Here is a 21,334-nt window from a genome sequence, read left to right as displayed (position 1 = left end):
GCGCAGGGTAGCAGGAAACTCTCCGCACACTCACCGGACCTGGGCTAGGACTGGGTCCTTGTTGTTGTTTTGATCATTTAGAAGTTTGGTCAGTGTAATTCAGGCCAAGCAATTCTGAGGCCCTGAAACCATCAGGTGCCTGCTTCTATAGATCCAAAAACAAAATGCACCATTTTGTTAAATCTCTTCTAAGCTGACAAGCAATAATTTCTAAGAGACAGCCCTTCATCACTGCACATCTGTTTCTACTTCAATGCATAATAAGTATTGAATTTCAGGAGCTGTTGATGCCTGGAAAGAGGAATAGGCAGAAAGAAGATTCTAGAAGAAAACCAACAAAAACAGCAAAGTTGGGTCCCAAACAGTGGCCTTCACAGAATGAGGATTCTCAGAGCTGTGCAACTATCCCAGCATCCCACACACTCCTAGCCAAGATGACCTATCTGCAATAATTTCATAAAAATACTTTGCTTTTTATCTTTCATTCTGCTTTCTTTATCTGATCTTAATTTACAAGCAGATATATAAGAGACACCTAACCCAGGGAACATTCTTTGACAAGAATTCCAAAGGTGATGGGTTTTTTTTAAAAAAAGAAAGCTTAATAACATTCACAAGGAGGCAACTATCTATACAATACAGCTATGATGCAGTAACGATCATGTACTTCAAAACAGGGCATCTTAAAAAACTCATGGTGTGGACTGGGTTACATCCTTACTTCCTCTATCTGCAGGGTTATTTTTTCATTCCTCTTTTCTTCTTGGAATGACCCTACCCAAGAATACCATGTCCTGAATCCCACAGCAACTGCAATTTCCTCTCTTAATCCAGACCCCTAGCAATGATCTCCAATCAAGGTTAGATATCCTGTGTTAGTCTGCTTCCCACTACTATAACAAAGACAGCATCACTGGAACAAACACCCATAACTAATCAACTCATGCAGAGAAACAGTCTATTTGGAAGTCACAGTTTTGAAAGTTTCAGTTTGTTATTAGTTGGCTCCTTGTTGATATACATGATGGTACAAAACATTCAGCTCATGTCTAGGAATAAGAGAAAGAAGGAAAGACACCAAAGTTCTCCAGTGTCCTTCAAAGGCACATTCCCAATAACCTAAAACACGCCACAACTCTTAAAATTTCCACCACCACCAATAACAACACTCTGGGAAGAAAGATTTTAATGCACAGGCTTTGGAGGGACACATAGATCCAAGATAAATATAGCAAACCTGCATCTATCAGGATGTAATAAGGAGAAAGAACCCACACAGGCAACTTCAACACTAGAGATAGTGGACACAATGCACAATAAAGCACTGCTGAGATATGCCAGAGATAGGAATTTCTTTAAAGAATTCTGTGCCTCAAGCTGGGCAGGAAAGGGGAAAAGTTACTATGACTGGAACCTAAAATTTCAAAGAAGTGCACAGACCTGGCTCAGACCTCTGAGTAAAGGTAATGCCCACAGTTTTGAGTACGGAATGTCGGATAAGCTGGAGGTAGGGGCAAGCAGGGAATAGAAGGTTTTCTAAATTGTGCCTTTTCAGCTCCCTCTGGGGCTCACTAAGGACCCAGTCAACCAAGGAGAAACAAATCAGATAGCTTAAAGAAACTCAGATCCAGCATCATAAATGGAGTTGAGAAGATTTATCTGGACTTGAGAAATGTGGTCTTAATAATAAGAAAAGCAACTGGCTCACACTAGGTGGATTTCTAACACACAAGAAATCTCCAAAGCCTTGAGCTTTCTGAGACACTCCTCAAAAAAACTTGCTGGAATAAGGAAACCAAACTGAGAAAAGTATACTCAGGGAAAGGATAATGTGATGACACTGAAGTTGGGCAGTGGCTCTGTAAAGGTTAATTTCATATGGTGATTTGGAGGAGCTACAGATATCCAGATGTTTGGCCAAATGTTATTCTCAATGTTTCTGTGAAGGTATTTTTACATGAGATTAGCATGTAAACCAATATATTTTGAATAAAGCAGATTTCTCTATAGAATATAAGAACTTGTCCAAATGGCTGAGGCCTTAAGAGAGGGGGCAAAAAGCACCTGACTTCCTCCAAGGAAAAGGAATCCTACAGGCAGCCACTTTTGGGTTCAATGCAGTGCTAACTCTCCCTGATTCTCCAAACTGCCCTGCAAAATATGTGGACTTGGACTTGCCAGCATCCACAAAAACCAGTCTCTCTCTCTCTCTCTCTCTCTCTCTCTCTCTCTCTCTCTCTCTCTCTCTCTCTTTCTCCAAATCTCCCTGTCTCACTCTCTCTTTTTCCAAAGACCCACACTCATAGTATTGGTTCTAGTCTTCTTTGGAGAACCCTAACTAATCTAAGGTTTTATCACAAGGAAAGTATTTAAGGCTGAATGAAGTTACCAAGAGATGAGCACAACACAGGATCAATATGGCTTTTTTATTTTATTTTAGACATTTTTACATAATTCTTTTATTGCTTATCCCCTGCATACACACATGCTCACTACAGAAGAGCTTAGAAACGAAGAGGTAAATGGGAAAAATAGAGGCCAACAAAGCAGATCAAAGTAGTGCTGGCCAAATAGCTCAACAGATTAAAGCACCTGCTTAGACAGACACAGCAGCTGGGGTTCAGTCCCTGTGGCTGAGGTTCAGTCCCTGGCATGTCATGCTAGTCTCACCCCTGGAGCATGCTGAGACAGCTATTGATACTGGGCATGGTAGCGGGTACCTATAATCCCAGCTCTTTGGAAGGATGAAAACAGGCAGATCATAGAGAGACCCTGTAGACCCTTACTAAAAAATGAAAAAAAAAAAGCAAATCCACATCTCTCATTAATTTCATGATCAGACTAGAATGCATATTGCGCTGCAAGACTACATAGTGGAAGATGCAAGACACACTAGAAAGCAGGGATCCAATAGAAATAAAGTTGCTCATGACTTCTGTCCAAGTATCACCTAGACTTCAAAAGACTGGTTACTGCTGTGGGAAAAAAAAAAAAAGACAAGGAAGCAGGGAAGAAAGCAATGGGGGGAGGAGGTAAGAGTAGAAAGACAAAAGATGCAAATGAGCAGGCAAGCCATATAATTATCAGCATATAAAGAAGTCAAGGCAGAAGTCATTAAATTAAACTGTGAATCATTTTATACTTATTAAAGTGTAACTCACAATAACATTATAACTGACACAGATCTAATACATTAAATAATAGAGTATCCTAGGTAGGAGGAAAAGTAGAGGAAGGGGAAATGTAATCTTCCAAAGTGATTATAGACTTATCAGCCTGAAGAGACCAATAACCACAGAAGGAATTGGAAATGTTATCAAATAATCACTCTCTATAACAGGTCTCAGTTAAAACATTTTATAACTACATATCCAAATGCTTCAAGAGAAGATAATTTCCAGGCTAATTTCTTTTTTCAGAGCATGGAAAAAGATTAAAAGTGACCCAATTCATTTCATGAATCCAGCATAACTAATCTTCACCACAAAATTTGACCCCCCAAAGAAGTTTTAAATAATAAAACTATATACATTTTAGACTTCCAGGAAGACAGCAGAGTGATGAGTAGTGAAGATACTCTGAGATCTGGTGTCCAAACACTGGAATATAGCAATGTGAGGAAGGGAAGAAGGAGAGAAGTGGGTTCCTATCTGAACTGAGGATTGAAGGCCAGAGGGAGAGCATAAAGCAAAACTTCAGTGAAGAAGTAGGTGGCAGGCAGGGCTTTCTCACGGAGCCTGGACTCGCTACATGAGAGAGACGACTGCAACCTGAAGATGCATGAAAACTATTAGTGACTCCAGAGGTCTCCACAGAGGAACACGCCAGTGGAGTTGAGCAATAGATGCAGCAGACTGCAGTGGCTGGTGAGTTGTTTGGGTTCAGATGTCTTGCAGGAGAGGGTGATTGGCTAGAAACCATCTTGGAAAGATGCCAGCAGAGCCTGGAACTCAAAGCAACTGCTGGCTCCATCTAGAGACTCCAAGCCAAATTCTAGCCACCAACAGGTGCATGGGTTACTCAACCAGTCTAGTTCCAGCCTTATGGCTAGAAACCAGCTTGAAGTTCAGTAGAAATGAAAGGACAGGCTCACTGGGATTATCTACTACCTTAGGTATGCTAGGATTAATTCACATGGATCTAGACTCTATCTGCCCACTCTGTCTAGAGGTGACAGCAGAGACACACCTTAAAGTGGATATTTTTTCTTCTTTTTCCTTTGTAATTTTTTCTCTTTTCTTGTTTTGTTTTGTTTTGTTTCTCTTCTTGTTTGTTCTTATTTTTATGAGTATAAACATGGTTTCTAGGTTTCTTGTTATTTTCTTCTTGCTTTTATTTCTTCTTTCTATCTTTCCCTCCTGTCTTCTTCACCAGTTTCCCAAAGTTTGTGTCTTTTGTCCTCTAATCATGCTTTTAATCTCTTCCTCTTCTTCTCTTTCTCCAGTTTTCCCCCAGCCCCTTTTAAATTGTCTATCCTATGGGTCAGATCACCAGAGTGAGGGCTTATGTACTGCATACAATTTTCTGGTTTATTTTAGATTTTGTTATACAACCACAAATCTAGTTCATAAGTTAAAGGTGGCAAACTAATAGTAACTTCAGTTTGCCATTTTCTAGGCTGTGTTTGATAGTATTATTAATGCTGATTTTACTACTTTAGCCAAATAATTGTTCTAAGCAGATGTTCTTCCTGGTATTCCAAGACTGAGATTTCTTGAGGGTCATAAAAAATATTATAAGCCAGTGCAAAAGAATCAGGGGCTAAGTAAGTAGCAACTTCTTATCACCAATAGATTGAAGATATAGAAAGGATCTTGCAACAGAACCAAAACCTAAAAGCACACTATACATGAAAGACACCCCTGACAAGTACTTATTTCCTGAAGGTTCTAAATCCTAGCAATAAAGCTTCTCATTATAGGCAACTTAGAAGCCACCCAGGAATCAATTTTTTTTATTTTTTTATTAATTTTATTGAGAAACAAATAGCATGACACAGTTTCAAAACAGGCTAGTAGGGCAGTTTCAACAATTAATACATTGCATACTGTTGTCTTTGTAGTAGTTATTCATAGTACAAAATGCAGACATGATATCCTGTCCAAACACTGTTAGTACAAATCTTTCTTCTCATTGAATTAACAGAAAGTAGCTGTATATCTATCCTATTTTTCCATAATTTTATTGATAAACAAATAGCAATGAGACAGTTTCAAATCAAATTGGTAGGACAGTTTCAATAATTAACACATTGCATGCATTCTTCCTAGTGGTTAATTGCTGTACAAGATGTGGACATGATGTTTGGTATGCAGACAGATAGTGAGGTTAAGCTTAACAGCCTAAGTTGTATGGTAATAACAATAAGCTTGTCTTCTGGATGGCTAACAAATTAAGTTTACAAACCAAAATTAGAGGAAAAGGAGGGCTACAAGGAAAGCCAACATTTTAGTCCTAGCCTTCTAAGGTCAATTAAGACTCAGGACATATGAGAACTTGTACTGTAATGTCATCTAACTCGGTAGTGTCCCAAATTTTCTGATAAAGGAGATTATGGAGCCAAAGAGGAAAGTGATCAATGATGTAGAGTGTGCCTAAGAAGACTCACATGGAGAGAAAACATTCTCTCAGGCTTTCACAGAGAGCACACTGGCCAAGCAATGGCCGTGATTCATCCACATGGCTGACACTGACAAAGGTTCTACAATCTGAGGTACAGGATCTCAGGATAAATCCTGAGGGAATTTCACTGACCTTATCAGACCCAAAAGCTACAACTCTTGGTGCATAGGTCCTGCTTTACCTTGGTCTTAACCATCCAGCAGAAAAATATAAAAATGAAATATAAGAAGTAAGCCATGCTGTTATGTTGAGCTGTAGGGGACTCAGGTCAACAATTTCTGACATTGCCAGTCAAGCAGAAGATCCAATACTATTATGGGCTACTGGACTCTTTCAGAATATTTTGCTGAGTTTACATACCTATAATATTCAAATAATGGAACTTAACAATAAAAAGGGTATACAGATGTATGTCCATTTTGTATCTGTGTATTCAAAGTGGTTAGGATAGATATGTAGTTACATTCTCTTAATGAATAGAGTGATTTGTTCTAATGGTGTTTGTAAATAGGATATCAGGAATTAAAATTTTAAAAAATAGAAAATGAGAAGACATTTAAACAATAATCAACCTTAGATGCCCAACTCACTAAAGGCCAACCTAGGGGGCAGTAAAGTAAAACAACCTAAAAGCCACCCACCTGGGCCTACTGAAGTGGCAACAGTGGAAGTAACAAAGCAAATGAATAAGGCACTAGAAATACTCAAATCATAAATATCTTCTCAGATAACTATACAGATGATGACCATAATAAAAGACATGCTAGTGACTCTAGAGAAAATATAGACATAAAAAAATAGGAAGAGCTAAGGAAAATGATGGAATCATGAATGCGCAATATAGGAAAGAAATTGAATCCACAAAACCGATTCAAATAGAAATCCAGGATATTAAAAATTCCACTGAATGTAAACGCAGCAGGAAGAGCCAACGTGACGACAGAATCTCAGACATAGAAGTCAGGATTGCCGTCAGTGTTCAGGAAGAGAAAGATTTCTTAAAAGTATCAAGGACCATGAGAAATTCAGCAGCTGCTAAAAGATGCAAAGAAGAATAACAAAAGATTGCTCAGAGTCAAGGAAAAAGCAGGAGATGGCACAAATGACATTTTAAGAAAATCTACTCACAGCTATCCTTGGAGAAAATTTCCCAGGCAGTAAAAAAGGATTTGACATACAACTGGGTGAGACATATAAAACTTCAGTTAGTCATGATAAAAGAAAACTACAGCAAAGCATATGTAATAGTCAATTTCAGAAATTCGACACAAGAATAGAATATGAATGTTGTTACAGAAAAGAAAAATCACCTATAAAGGGTAACCCATCAGAATCACAGCAGACTTCACAACACAGACTCTTAAATCAAGGGGACTTTAGAGTGAGTACTTCAAGCACCAGAAGAAAACAACCAGACTGGTGTATGACACAAAACTCTTTCAAAATTGATGGAGAAATAAGATACTTCTATGATAAAGAATACCGGAAGACATACATGAACACCAAACCAGCACTCCAAAGTGTTCTCAAAGACATTCTAGAAAGAGATAACAAGGACTACAACTCCATAATCCCAAAATAATGAATAACCCAGTCAGGTTAAGATAGATATACAGCTACTTTCTCTTAATTCAATGAGAGGAAAGATTTGTACTAATAATGTTTGGACAGGATATTATGTCTGCATCTTGTACTATGAATAACCACTACGAAGACAACAATATGCAATGTATTAATTATTGTAACTGTCCTATTCATCAGTTTTGAAACTGTCTCATTGCTATTTGTTTCTCAATAATATTAATTTAAAAAACTATTAGACGGAGGGGGAAAAAAGAAGTCAACAGCAAGGAAATAAGCATGACAAGGGTAAGACAATAGACACCCGTTATAACTATCAATGTTAATGGTCACAGTTCACAGTTCAGGTTCAATCAAAAGAAACAGACTGGCAGAATGGATCAAGAAGAAAGATCCAACAATATACTGAATACTTGAAAAATATATAATTCAAAAAAATTTATATACTGAAAAGTCAAAGGATAGAACACAATACTCCATTGTGACTGGAACATGAAATAAAAGCAAGAGTAGCTATTATATTTGCAGGGAAAAAATGGATTTCAAGCAGTCCTATAGGGTTAGAGGTTCCATTTGACTATTCCTTTCCTTGGTATCTTCCTGAAATAATTTGAAGGGTCATATTACAGTCATATATATGCACCCATGTTTATAGCAGCATGATTTGCAATAGTTAAGTCTTTAAACACCTCAAATGCCCACCAACTGATGATGGACAAACAAAATGTGGGATTTTTTATACAATGGAGTAGTACTTTACTATAAATAAGGACCAGTTTGAGATATTTCCAGTTAAACAGCTGTACCATGAGACCATACTTTAAAGAGAAGTCAGTCAGGCCCACATGTGTAGATACTGCATTCTTTCTCTGGTGTGAGGAACCAAAAGTGAAAATAAGGCCCAAAGTACATAATAGATATTGTGAAATAGGGAGAAAATGTTCAAATAAGAAGGGAAACTAGAAAGGTAGAAACAAAAAGGGGAAATGAAAAAAAAAAAGAAAAAGGAAAAATTGAAGCAAAGTTTTTTGTAAATAAGAAAGGAGAGGTTGAAGAGGGAATAAGGGATTGAGAAAAAAAGAATCAAGTTATATCCTATACAAGTACAAATTCCCTATAATGAATGTGATCACTATGTGTACCTAAATGTACCAAAAAACTTAATTCATAAAATAACTATACACTTTTTTTAGTACCAATACTAATTCCCAACAAATTCTAGGAAATTTGGATTAGTTTTATTTAAACGAATTTCCCTTCATGATCAAATAAAATTATCCCCAAATACAAAGACGGTTTCAATATCAGGAGAATTTTTTTAAAAATAAATCCACAAGTGAGTGAAAACTAAACTGTAAGGTCATGGTAATATATGAAAAATAGGCATTTGATAAAATTCCCAGTTCATCCCTAATGATCTCTCTTAAGGCTAGAGGTGCTACACTTAACAATGAAATATTACAGATACCTCCATTAAAATGAGAAGAAAATTATATGATAACCAGCATCATCACCATTATGTGACATTATTTTGGAAATTTTAAACAGTGGAAGTTACTGAACAGAAATAAGAGACATAAATCTTAGAGAAAATGAATCTTTCTTTGCAGGCAAGATATGAGAATATGTCTAAATTTTTCAAGATGTTCATTGAAAACCAGTCTGAACACAAATATATGAAAATCTATCACCTTTATGTATGTCGGTAATAAGCAGTTTGAAAATATAATGAAAAAAATATTCCCTTTGCATTACAGTAACAAAAAAAATGAAATACCTAGGAATAAACATTTTTAAATGTCAGATTTAAATGAAAAAGGGCTAAACTTTACTGAAAAACGTTGTTGGATAAAAATTTTGAAATTGACATATTAGTGAAGGAACACATCATTAAAGATAAAAGACAGATTCCTGAAAACATTGATTTAAAAGTAAACATCATTTGTGGGAGTATTTTTGAGAGGCTTTAAAGGCAAAGTATCTTTTACTCTAATAAATTAATAAATTGTTTTTTAAAGTAAACATCATTAGTACTCAAAGAAATGCAGATGAAAGTTAAAATGGCACCATTTTCTACCTATCAAATACAGGAAAATGTTTCTCTATGTTTCTTTATTTTTATTTTTAATAGTCTTACTAAATCCTGGAAAGGGGAATATAGAACAGATACTACTAATGCCAGCTTATCTGAATCAATCTTTCTAAAAAGCAATTTACATCACATTAGCTTTAGTGATGATATACATTTATATCTAATAATTTTCCTTCTAGGAATTCCTAACAAATTTTTAATTATATCAACAAAGGCTTGGTTCTAAGATATCCAAAGGAACTTTATTGCAGATAAGAGAGAGAGAAATAGAGCATCTAAATGCACATTTTAAAAATCTTAGTGCATTATAGCATATTTATACACTGCACTGTTACGTGATGAAATGGTGTTTACAGAGAATTTTAATATCATGGAGAACTTATGTACTGTTTGGAGAAAATAAAAATTCACATAAATAATGTCAGCTCAACACATTTTTAATCTTTTTTTTTTCCTGTATTTTAGGGAAGGGCCTGCAGGGTGTTCAGAGTCTTACTACTAGATCGGATTTGTAGTGATTCTCCTGTTATGAGCCTCCCAAGTGCTAGGATTACAAGTGCGTACCACCACACCTAGTCTCAATTGCCATCTCAGCATGTCACGGGGGTGGGGCCAGCACAGCAGGCCCTGAGGACTGAACCCTTGGCCCCTGCGCCTGCTTGCAGGTGCTTTAATCCACTGAGCTATTTGGCTAGACATTTTTAATGAAAATAAAAGAATCAAAATTTAGTACCACCAAATGTGAGTGCTAGCTGAATCCTGGTGCTGGATTTTAGGTAAATGTTTTGATTTTTAAAAAATTAATTAGCTTATTTTACCTTTGGCTACTAAAAATCTAAAAGCATAGATTCCTACTTGAAAAGAAAATCAACATTTATAACCTGAATTAGTTGAGCGTGACCTTCAGTGTTTCTATAACCCTTCTAACATTGCATTCAAATTCTTCATATGTAACTAATTTCCCTGGAGAGTGATGACTTTCTAAGGGTTCTGGCATCCCTGGAATTATTAAAATCCACTGATTAAAAACTTTTAGAAAGGGGTTTTAAAATGTCATCATTACATAGCAAACATGTTCCAGATCTGGCTCATGACTTTAAAGGGTTTATGATATTTGAAATCTCATTAGTTTCACAACTAAGCTTTACCCAAATTTCACTTGCTTGATATTCAAATGGAAAAACTCTTAATATCTCTCTCATTTAAATTATAGCTATAATCAAAGGTGTTGTTTCATAAATATTTAATGAGTACGTACATAAGCAGGGTTCCATGAAGCATGAAAATCTTATTTCAGACAAATACGCCTGGTCCAAGGGACAGCCAAATAGAGTATGCACTGCACCTCACACGATGACCTGCTTACCTGTGTACACAGATGTGTATTGTGTGTGTACATATTAAGTACGCAGATACTTATTTGTATTTATGCTTTATCTTGCTCAAGAAAATGTAAAGACGCACACCAAGGAAAACAGGATAATAACTATAAAATTTAAAATAAGCAGGTGAGTCGACTGGGACAAAAGCTAAACTAAGGCAGAAAGGATAAAGGCAGCCAAGAATGAGATCAATACTCCTGGTGCATGCCAAGGTTTTAGGTTTCCTTGTAAGCTTAACAAAGCAGTCACCATGATCCGTTAAGTGATACTTAGTGCAACTGAAGTGAAAAGAAATCTGTTACTCCAGAGAAGCCAACTGCTGCCAGTTCTGATATCAAAGGGAAGGCTTTCCCTTGGGTCCTCAGAAAGAGGACAGTTTGTAATATAATGAACATCTTCACAGGATTAAACAGTGGCTAACATCCTTATGTAAAATACAGAGTGCAACAGGCATATCATGAATCTATCAATGGAGTTGCACTCATTGGACAGACTATTTGAAGTCACAGCATGCCATCCCCCTTCCTCGCATTCTTTCCCTTGTTATTAACTCACACTTTCTCTTCTCTTAACCTGTCTTTGCTCTATTAGCTGACCTATAAATCTGGTGAAAATTGAGATTTTTGTCTTTTTTGCTTAGAAGAAAGTATCTGGCACACAGAATTTATCAAATATATATTTATAGAATGAACAAATGAGTGTCAGTGTTATTGTTATAAACATTATTATTGGTAGGGTTCACAGAGCTCTTTTGTGTAATCTTCAAGGCTAGCAGAGAATATAATTAAAACATAATTTATAAAACCAAGTCTGTGAAAATGGAAGCAATGTGATACAAAAGCACAGCTCTCAGCAGTCAAGATGCGACTTTCATGATGTCTAAGGAATTCAATAAGCTGCACATTTCAAGCAATCCTTCGTCAACATACATTTAATCATTGTGATGAACTCCATAGTGGGCCTATGTTATTCCCTGAAGGTGGAGAACAGACTTGCCTTGCTCCTGTGAAGTGCACAGCTCTATGATCTGTTCATCTCGGCTGGGTAAGAAATAAGAACATGGAGTCTAAAAATGAAAATAAGTTTTGTTTTCTCCCTGCAGACACAGAACAAAGGAAAACACTAAGCCAGAACAAAGATTTTTCTCAGAAAAAGAGCATTTTCATATTTAACATAAAAACAGTGAGATGACCACAGCCTCGAGGGCTTCTACTATAGTTTTAGTTTAGTAGCTGTAAAATTCTCACGCTAGGACAAATGTACAGCAAGATATCCAAATGTTGATCTGTGCCATAAATATCTTAGGAAGATTCTCATAAAGTAGCATAATCCTTTAGTATATTCTAGTTGCAAAATATTCACTTGGATAAGCAAGCTTGTTAACTTGTTGGATAGCTATGCTTTCCATAGCTATGCTGGCTCATTTAGACATCAAGAGACATTTAAACATGTAAGAAATTTTGTTTGATAATAATGGTTCTGTTACCTAACCTTTCCACATCCATCATGTAGCAGAACCAGTTGTCAGTTCAACTCAGTCCTGCTTCCTTACAGTAAAATACTGTGTATTTGGCACATGGGATACTATTCTTCCTCCACACCTTGAGGAATGTGGAAAGTTGTGCATGCAGTTCACCTTGGAGTTGTATCATTTCCTTTTAAAAAAATTTTATTGTCTGTATATGCACACAATAAATAATAGTTACATTCATCTTAGAGACTTGGTAGATATCATTTTCCTTTTCAGTGAAGAAAAGGAACTCCAAAACCTGTTTCATTGTCACCAAAAAAACAATATTGATTCCCAGAAGCCCTTGCACACTACCAACTCTCATACTGAAAATTAATGGTAATGCAAAAGGGAAGTGGATTCGCGGGTACAAGTCCCCCCTTTGGGACTGAAGGTCTTATGCCTCATGCTGCTGCGAGTGCTACCCCTACACAGCTCTTCCTCGGAGGACAGTTCCCTCTCCTAAGACCATGCTCCTTAAAAGACATGTAGGGTTACAGATAAAACATAGGACAATTAGTTACATTTGAATTTCAGATTAACAACAAGCTATTTTTAGTATGGGTATGTCCCAAATATTGCATGAGGCACATTTACACCAAAAAGTATTCAGTGTTGATCTGAGGTTCAAATTTAAGTGGCCATCATGTGCTTTTGTTTGCTAAATCTAGTGTCTTGCTTACTTTTTCCTCATTGCTGAGACAAAATATTACCCAACACCCAAAATTAAGGAAGGAAAGGTATATTTAGCTCGCCATTTGCAAAGATTTTAATCCATAATAAGCTGGCTCAACGGCAGAGTGGCATGGCACAAGGGCAAGAGTTCAAGGTGAGAAAACAAAGAAAGCAGCAAGAGCCAATGGGAGAGAGCAAGCCTCATTCCCTCCCTTATAGTATAAGCAGGCCACCTACACTGAAGTAGCATTCACATCATCTCCCTGCCCTCCTCTTGCACAGGATGAGCATGTTTACAAAGTGAGGACCCTGGCCCCTTACTGAATCACTTAAACTTCTACACTTCTCAAGTTGACATAATATTTCAACCATTACATATATTCATCTTATTCCAGGTGCCCAAGAGCCAGTAACTACAGAAAGGGGTAATGTGCTGCCTACTCGCCACAGCATTGGACAGCTCTGAAAAGTCACAATCACTTGAGAGCTCAACTGGGAGAGGAGGGTCATCTTTTGAGGTTTTCAGTGAGACGACATCACAGCTCAGCTTCTCCCTCTGCTCAACTCTGCTTCCCTTCCTTGTCCTAAATCCCAAAGAACACACCCGATAAGCTTCCTGCCCTCTCAGCTTCCTCAAAAGTGAGCTCTCCTGTTAAATTTAGCCTGAGGTTGTATCCTAATGGTAGGTCACTTCCAGGATTTAGCTGTTATGAGCTGTGCTTCTGTAAACATGGGTGTTGGTGCATTACTGTAATAGGATGTCTTTAACTCTTTACTAAAAAAAAGAAGAAAAATAGAAAGTATACACAATTTTACTAAGCAAAATAATAGAAATTTGACAATGATTGTTATATTGCATAAAGTTTTGTTCAACATGGTTTGCTTATATTACCAGATATAAGCATATAAAATTGGTCAAAAAAGTTATAAAAAATTAAGAAGTAAAGTAATTAAGCATTAACTCCTGTCTTTAACTCTTTCAAGACACCTAGAAAGGAAAACGCTAGGTTGAATTCAATTTTTGCTTTTCATTTTTGAAAGATTCCTCAAACTTTCTAACTGCTCTATCAAAACAGAAGCAGGGTGAGACCCTGAAAGCTGCCACTAAAACCTCCTTTCAGCTTTCTACTTCAAATACTGTCACAGATCATGCTTTCTATTTAACAGTTCCTTGCATCACACACATACTGATATGATTTCTCAATGCTATTTAATTAATTAACTGCAAGGAAGATGTTGGAGTTCACCTGTGCAGTCACTCACTTACTCCAGAATGTATTCTTACCAGAAGGGGCATGGCTCTCAAGGGTATAATTTGTGTCCTTTCTCTCAGGATTATTCTAAGAAGAATCATTTCATCCTCTCTTGAATCCGAAAATCTCTTTATCCCTCTAGCTTTTCCTTGGCTAGATGTTTCTACTTATATGGGCCTGTCGGGGGGTGGGGGGGGGGGTTCTGTATAATTGCACACATTTACACTATTTGACACCAATTTTAGACTTGATTAATAGTCATGCTATGCATGAAGTAAACTCAAATTTGTGTTTAAAGATACACAGATCAGCATCTGAAACACATCCTAAAACACATCATTGAATAGCTGTTGTAGCTACATCACTCAAGACACTTTTCCATCGATTATTCTGTGTTAGCCAGTTGCTCACATAGAAGTCCAGCTCCCACTTGGAGAAGAAACTCTTCATTTTTCTTCCAAAATTAGATATTTCACCAGGATGAAACTCATCTAAATCAAAATGGAGCCATTTGTGTCAAGCCCCAATAAAGTAAAATGTAACCAAGAGGTTAAGAAGGAGGGTTGCTTAGCTAAATAATTTTCCCAATTTGAGGGTATCTTTTCACTATGTTGGCAATTTCTTTGGATGTGCAAAAACTTTTTAATAAGATGAGATCCAAGTTGATTTTTTGAATGTTTCTGTACAGTTTGCATTTTATTAAAGAACTCTCTGCCTATATCTACCTCTTCAGGATTCCTACCTACTTTCTCCTCCAGTAGATTTAGTGTTTCTGTTTTAATATTTAGAACTTTGATTCATTTTGACTATAGTTTAGTGCATCGTGATAAATATGGGCCTAGTGTTAGTCTCAGACATGTAGAGAGCCAGTTTTTCTTGCACCATTTTTTTAAAGAGGCTATCTTTGTTGGAGTGGACATGTTTGGCCTTTTTGTCACAAGGTACACTTTATCAATTAGTTTAGAATTCTCATTTTCTCAGAGTAGTTTTATTTATCTTATCTATCTCATTGATTGCTGTAAGAATAAATGTGAAAAATATGTTTTACAAACTATTCATTTCAGGGCAGGCCAAATACCTCAGTGGATTAAAGTGCCTGCAAGCAGGCACAGGGGCTGGGGGTTTGATCCCTGGGCCTGCTGTGCTGGCCCTACCCCCAGGACATGCTGAGAAGGCAATTGAGAATGGGCATGGTGGCATGTGCCTGTAATCCCAGCTCTTGGGAGGCTGGAAACAGAAGAATCACTACAAGTCTGATCTAGCAGGGAGACCCTGAATACCCTGTAGACCCTTCCCTAAAATACAAATAAATAAATAAAACTATTAATTTCATTCAGAGAAGACTGTATACAATATTAAAAATACATGATAAATTGCAGAGTATATAAGAATAATACAATAATCAGCAAATCAAGTTGGTTTTTACATTTAGTTTTTTGGGTTTTTTTTTTTGTTTGTTTTGTTTTGTTTTTTTTTTTTTTTTTTTTTTTTTTTTTTTTTTTTTTGGTACCAGGGATTGAACTCAGGACCCTGCACTTGCCAGGCAAGTGCTTATTCTACTGAGCTATCTCCCTGGCTCCACATCTAACATTTTCTGAGTTTGTTTTGTCTTAATATAGTGCTCCCTAAATTCAGAGATTTCTATAATTCTTCATTCTGAATTAATTCTTCGTGTATCAAGATTTGGTTTTGGATATTGTCAGCAAATAAAGTAGTTACAAAAATTAAGAGAAATTTTAAAAGATAATAATGTGGCTGAGTGTGGAGTTGTGTTTCAATCTTCTAATCTGTTCCATTAATCTTTAGGTCTGTTTTTGTTGCTTGCTTGTTTGTTTGGTTTTTTGCTTGTTGTCTTAATTTTTTTGGTCAGTACCATGCTGATTTTATCACCATACCTTTGTAGTATAATTTCATGTCAGGGATTGTGATGGTCCCATGCTTTGCCTTTGTTGCTCAGGTTTGCTTTTGCTATTCTAGGTATCTTCTGGTTTGAGATGAATTTTAGGAATGTTTTCTCTAAATCTGTGAAGTATGATAATGGTACTTTGATTGGTATTGCATTAAATCTGTATAATAGTACTGAGAGTATGCCACTTCACAATGTCCTCCTATCCATGAACAAGAGACATCTTTCCATTTTCTGAAACCCTCTTCGATCTCTTTTGCAATAGTTTTGTCATTTTCAATGTTTAGATCTTTTATTTCTTTTATTGGATTCATTCATAAGTATTTTCATTTATTTGGATGCTACTGTGAAAGGCGTGGTTTTCCCTAATTTCCCTATTTGGAGCCAGAAAAGATCTAGAATAGCAAAGGCAATATTGGACAACAAAGGCAAGGGAGGAGGCATTACAATCACAGGCTCAAAATTATACTACAAAGCTATTGTGATAAAATAAGCATGGTACTGGCAAAAAAAATAGATCTGAGAATCAATGGAACATATTGGAAGATGTATGTACAATTACAAACACACTCAGCTATCTTATCTTTGACAAAGGGGCCAAACATGTTTACTGGAAGAAAGATAGCTTCTTTAACAAATGGTGCTGGAAAAACTGCCTCTCCACATGCCAAAAATTAATGACACACGTATAGTGCATGGTTTATCACCATGCACTAAATTAAAGTCACCTAATTGTGTGTGTGTGTGTGTGTGTGTGTGTGTGTGTGGAACCAGGGATTGAACTCACCCTTGTGCTTGCCAGACAAGCACTTATTCTACTGAGCCATCTCTCCAACCCCAAAACTAAAGTCAAAATGAATTAAAGTTCTAAATATTAAAACAGAAACCCTAAATCTCCTGGAAGAAAAAGAAGGTGGAAATCTTGAAGAAATATGGGCAGGCAAGCAGTTCATGGGTAAAACTCACACTGCGTGGGAAATACTTGAAAGAATCAACAACCGGAACCTTGTCTTATTAAGAAGTTTGTGCACATCAAAAGAAATCACTAACAGAGTGCAAAGACAACCCACAAATATTGAAAAACATCTTAATCAATAATCACTCAGACAAAGGTCTTCTATCTAGAATATATGTAAAGAATTTTTGGGGTCAGAGAAACAGCTCAATAGAATAAACACTATCCAAAACACTTAAGAAAATAGGATTTTGTTGAACTCTTTGAACTTTTCAGTATAATGTACTGCACAATCACTTCCAATCTATCTCCAACACAACTTCTTCCAAACCTCTCAGTGGAACCTCACTCCACTCTTCCAAGAACTAAGAGAACTCTGTCTTAGTTACTTTTTCTTTGCTGGAACAAAATAACTAGCATCCACAAGTTTAAGGAAAAAAGGTTTATTTTGGTGCACAGTTTATAGAAGTTTATATCTGTAGTCAGATGACCCCAAGGCAAGGTGGCATGACAGAGGGTCATGGCAAAAAGAAACAGTACATGGCAGGGAAAGCAGGAGGCAGTGAGCCTTCCCTTCCCTTCTTACTCCATCTGTGCTCCCCATTTATTGGATAGTGTCACCCACAGCCAGGGTGGGTCTTCCTATTATTCACACCCAAAACTATCCTAAGCCAATCTGTGAATTAATCCTGTTATCATAAGCCTTTAATCTATATTGACACATCCACCATCCATCCAAATCTCAAAAGCCCTGCCTCTGTATGAGCATGTGAGAGTCTAGAGAGACATCTGGGTATAAGAACAACTGTCATCATTACTTTTCTCATTGCTGAAATACAATTTTCATCACACCCAAAGTTCAAGGGAGAAAGGTTTATTTAGCTCACAGGGTGTAAAGACTTCAGTCCATAATTAACTGGCTCCAAGTTAGGGTGCCTGAGCAGAGGAGAATCTCGGAGAACAGTTCATGGCACCCACAGTGTGCCATGTGCGACAAAGAAACTTTAATAGTGTAATTCTGCCCCATTTTAGACTCTATCTAGGTTACCAGGATTAAGGTGGTACTAAACCAATCAGTAGACCAATTTACTAATGACACACTCTTAATCTAAGCATTGCACAATCAATCACACACCGTAGACCCAGCCACTTCTGAAAAGCCTGTGACTACATCTGGCTTTGAAGGGACACCTACACAAGCCATAATAATAACAGAAGCTAATATAAACAATGACAATGGGTCTCAGAGAGATACTGAGGAAAGAAAAATGTAAGAAAAAAGGAGTAGCAAGCATCAAAGTAAAAGGGGAAAATGAAGAACTTGAAAATGGCTCTAAAAAATATCAGTACCTAGACAGTGGCTAGTTGGCACTCAATAAATGCACACTGAACACATATATAAAGTTGTTTTCTACTGAGTATTCACTTTCTGCAGTCAAGAACAACCTGTCGTCACAAAGACAGTGTATGTAGAGATTACAATTTTTGAAAAGGGGCTGGTAAGGTGGGAGTGGGAAAGCTAGAAACCTAAGGTTCTGTCTCATCTCTACCTCAACCGGATGTATGATTTAAAGAGTCAGCTCAGGGGCTGGGGAGATAGCTTGACAGTCTAAGGACCTGCCTGGCAAGCACAGGGACACAGGTTCAATTCCAGGTAATGCGTGCCATGCGCACCCCACACAAAGCCAGCCACTGAAACTGGGGGTGGTGGCACATGCCTGTAATTACAGCACTGGGGAGGCAGAGAGAGGAGAATCACTAGAGTCTGAGCTGTGTAGCAAGACTCTTGCATAAATAAATAAATAAATAAATAAATAAATAAATAAATATTTTTTTAAAAAGAGTTACTTCAAATTTCTGGATCTGATTCCTTAATGAATAGTTTGGACTATGGGCTATAAGATTCTTTCAAATGCAACTTCTCCCATTTCTATTACAAAAGAAGGGATGCAATTATTATATTATGGCTTTACCCAGAGCTGGATTTTGTCTTTCTTCCTTCAAACTATCTATTACTACTGTGTTTTAGCCTCTCCTGCTGCTGGCCCCAGCTCTTTCTCACTTCCTCCAATCTCAAGATCAGCCAGGGTAGAACCATCGGTGTCAACAAGACCTCAGCTCTCAACCTGCATTTCCAGAGTTGAGGCTCTGTGCCACTGTGGGCAGAGAAGATGCCAAGGAACTCAGGAGTACTGGCACGTTTCTCTGTCTTCTGAGGATGGATACTGAACTCTAAACATGGCTTAACACTCCTATCACATTAACCAGGGGACAGTCATTATCAGCAGACCAAAAGAAAGAATCCATGCCCATCTCAAAGCGTGTCTTGACAAAATGTTCCCCAGAGCATTCTCAATTGTCCACAGCAAGCCTTGATGGGTGTATACAAAAAAGAAAAAAAATTCACTTCTCTCACTTCTGTCATTTCACTTAGGTTTCTCACAGACTGAAAATAAAATCATATATCATTCATAGGCAGCTCAAAAAAGCAAACATTTATCTAAACCAGTTTCTATATATTCGGCCTTAAATAAAAGATAGAAAAAGTTCCTGAATATTTTACCGCAAGGTCCACTGAGGATGCCAAAACACACAAATATGTTCAAGAACTCTTCCCAGAATTGATTAACCCCATTCTTCAAGTTTGACATGTCCTAGAGATATAATCAAGTGAACTAATTACCACAATACCATTTTAAATAATAAATGCTTTTTGTACAAGTCAAAGAAACAAATTTGTGGGCAGCACTCAAGTCTAACATTTTGTCTCATTTTTACTGATTGAACAGTAACCATTATACTTATTGAATTTATGCCTTCCTTGGGGAGAAAATGCAGAAGAGGAAAACAAGTTTTATCTTACACTGGACATCACTTTTTAAAGCAAATTCTAGAAGAAAGGGATTAGGCTCATTAATTTTGAAATCTACTGAAAGTTAAATTAATGCCAAAGGACAACTCATGAGTCTAACTTATCAACACAGAATCTAAATGCAAATTTCAGGAGGCATAAGTCAGTAAGGTTGACTCTCTTCTAAATTAGCCATCAACAATTTCCTTCAGAACTTAAATTAATCAAACATATTTCTTCAAGAAAACACCATGATAAGCATCAAATAAGTATTTGAGAATTTTGAGTTTCTACATTCTATATTCTGCCTGAGCAGAGTACTTATCTACCTCTTTTCTACACAAAATTTTCACTGGGACATGAAGCTTTCTTTGATACAGGGAGTTCCAAAGGGGCTAGAATTCAAATCAGTGGTCCAGATGTCCTGGAACTTTACTTCCTAGAACAACTCAAGGTAAGATTTCAAAACCAAATAACTTTTGATTCTACAAAATGACCTTTCAGATCCTGCTTATATTTTAAGGGGAATCATTGACCAATAAGGTTAAATAAATGTTTTATTACTTTCTAAAAGCAAACTGAATTGGGCAAATAGAAGTGATATTTGATGGGGATGAACCTAAGCAGTGATAAGGATGTCTATTCCAGATGGAGAAAGGTACAAAAAGGAAATACGGTAGATCCAGAAAACATTGTGGGCACAACAGATGCTAATAATGATGAGGTGGTTAGATAGTGAATATCAATTTTCCTTAAATCTTTCCTGAGACGAGTTCCACATGAAATGAACTCAAGTCTCCCTTCCCTTCCTCCCACACTTGCCTTCCTTTCATAAAGCTTAATGTAAGAATTATTTCCCAGTTGTACTTTCATGAGGAATAAGAAATTGCTATTTATCAAAGGCTATCCCCAAGAAATTAAAATTTAGTTACTTTAATTTATTTTCATTTGTTTTAGATGTATTATCAGTGGTCTGATTTTTCTTCATATAATATGAAGTTGAGAATACAACTATCAGATATCTATTTCTATCTCCTTTCAACCCTGTGTGTGGAAACTTCCTCAAGTGACCAGATCTTGAACTTCACAAAACTAGACACAACACATGTATCTTTTTCCCTTGACCCAACCCTATCCAGAAACTACTAGAAATGACAAGCACATGCACAAATGTTTCAATCAGCAGGAATATGTACTACTGCGCTGTAGACTTTTGCCATCACTGTCAATGGGTGTGCTTATGAACAACTTGGGTAAAAAAGACTGGCTAAATGTGCCTTTTGAGAAACTCTTGTCAAGGAATACCTTCATCATTGACCACCCCCTACTTCTCCTTCTGAATATACAGAATCTCATTAGGATGCTCAATTCAGTGCTTTTAATAACTAAGGACTAGTTTCTGCTTGAAGAATTTGTTTGGCCCAGTTCAAGTCATAGTCTCTCTCTCTCTCTCTCTCTCTCCCTCCCTCCCTCCCTCCCTACCTCCCTCTCTCCCTCTCTCTCTTCA

Source organism: Octodon degus, unplaced genomic scaffold (assembly GCF_000260255.1).
Source record: "Octodon degus isolate 3935 unplaced genomic scaffold, OctDeg1.0 scaffold00032, whole genome shotgun sequence".
Classification (NCBI taxonomy): domain Eukaryota; kingdom Metazoa; phylum Chordata; class Mammalia; order Rodentia; family Octodontidae; genus Octodon; species Octodon degus.
This window is presented reverse-complemented; position numbering follows the sequence as displayed.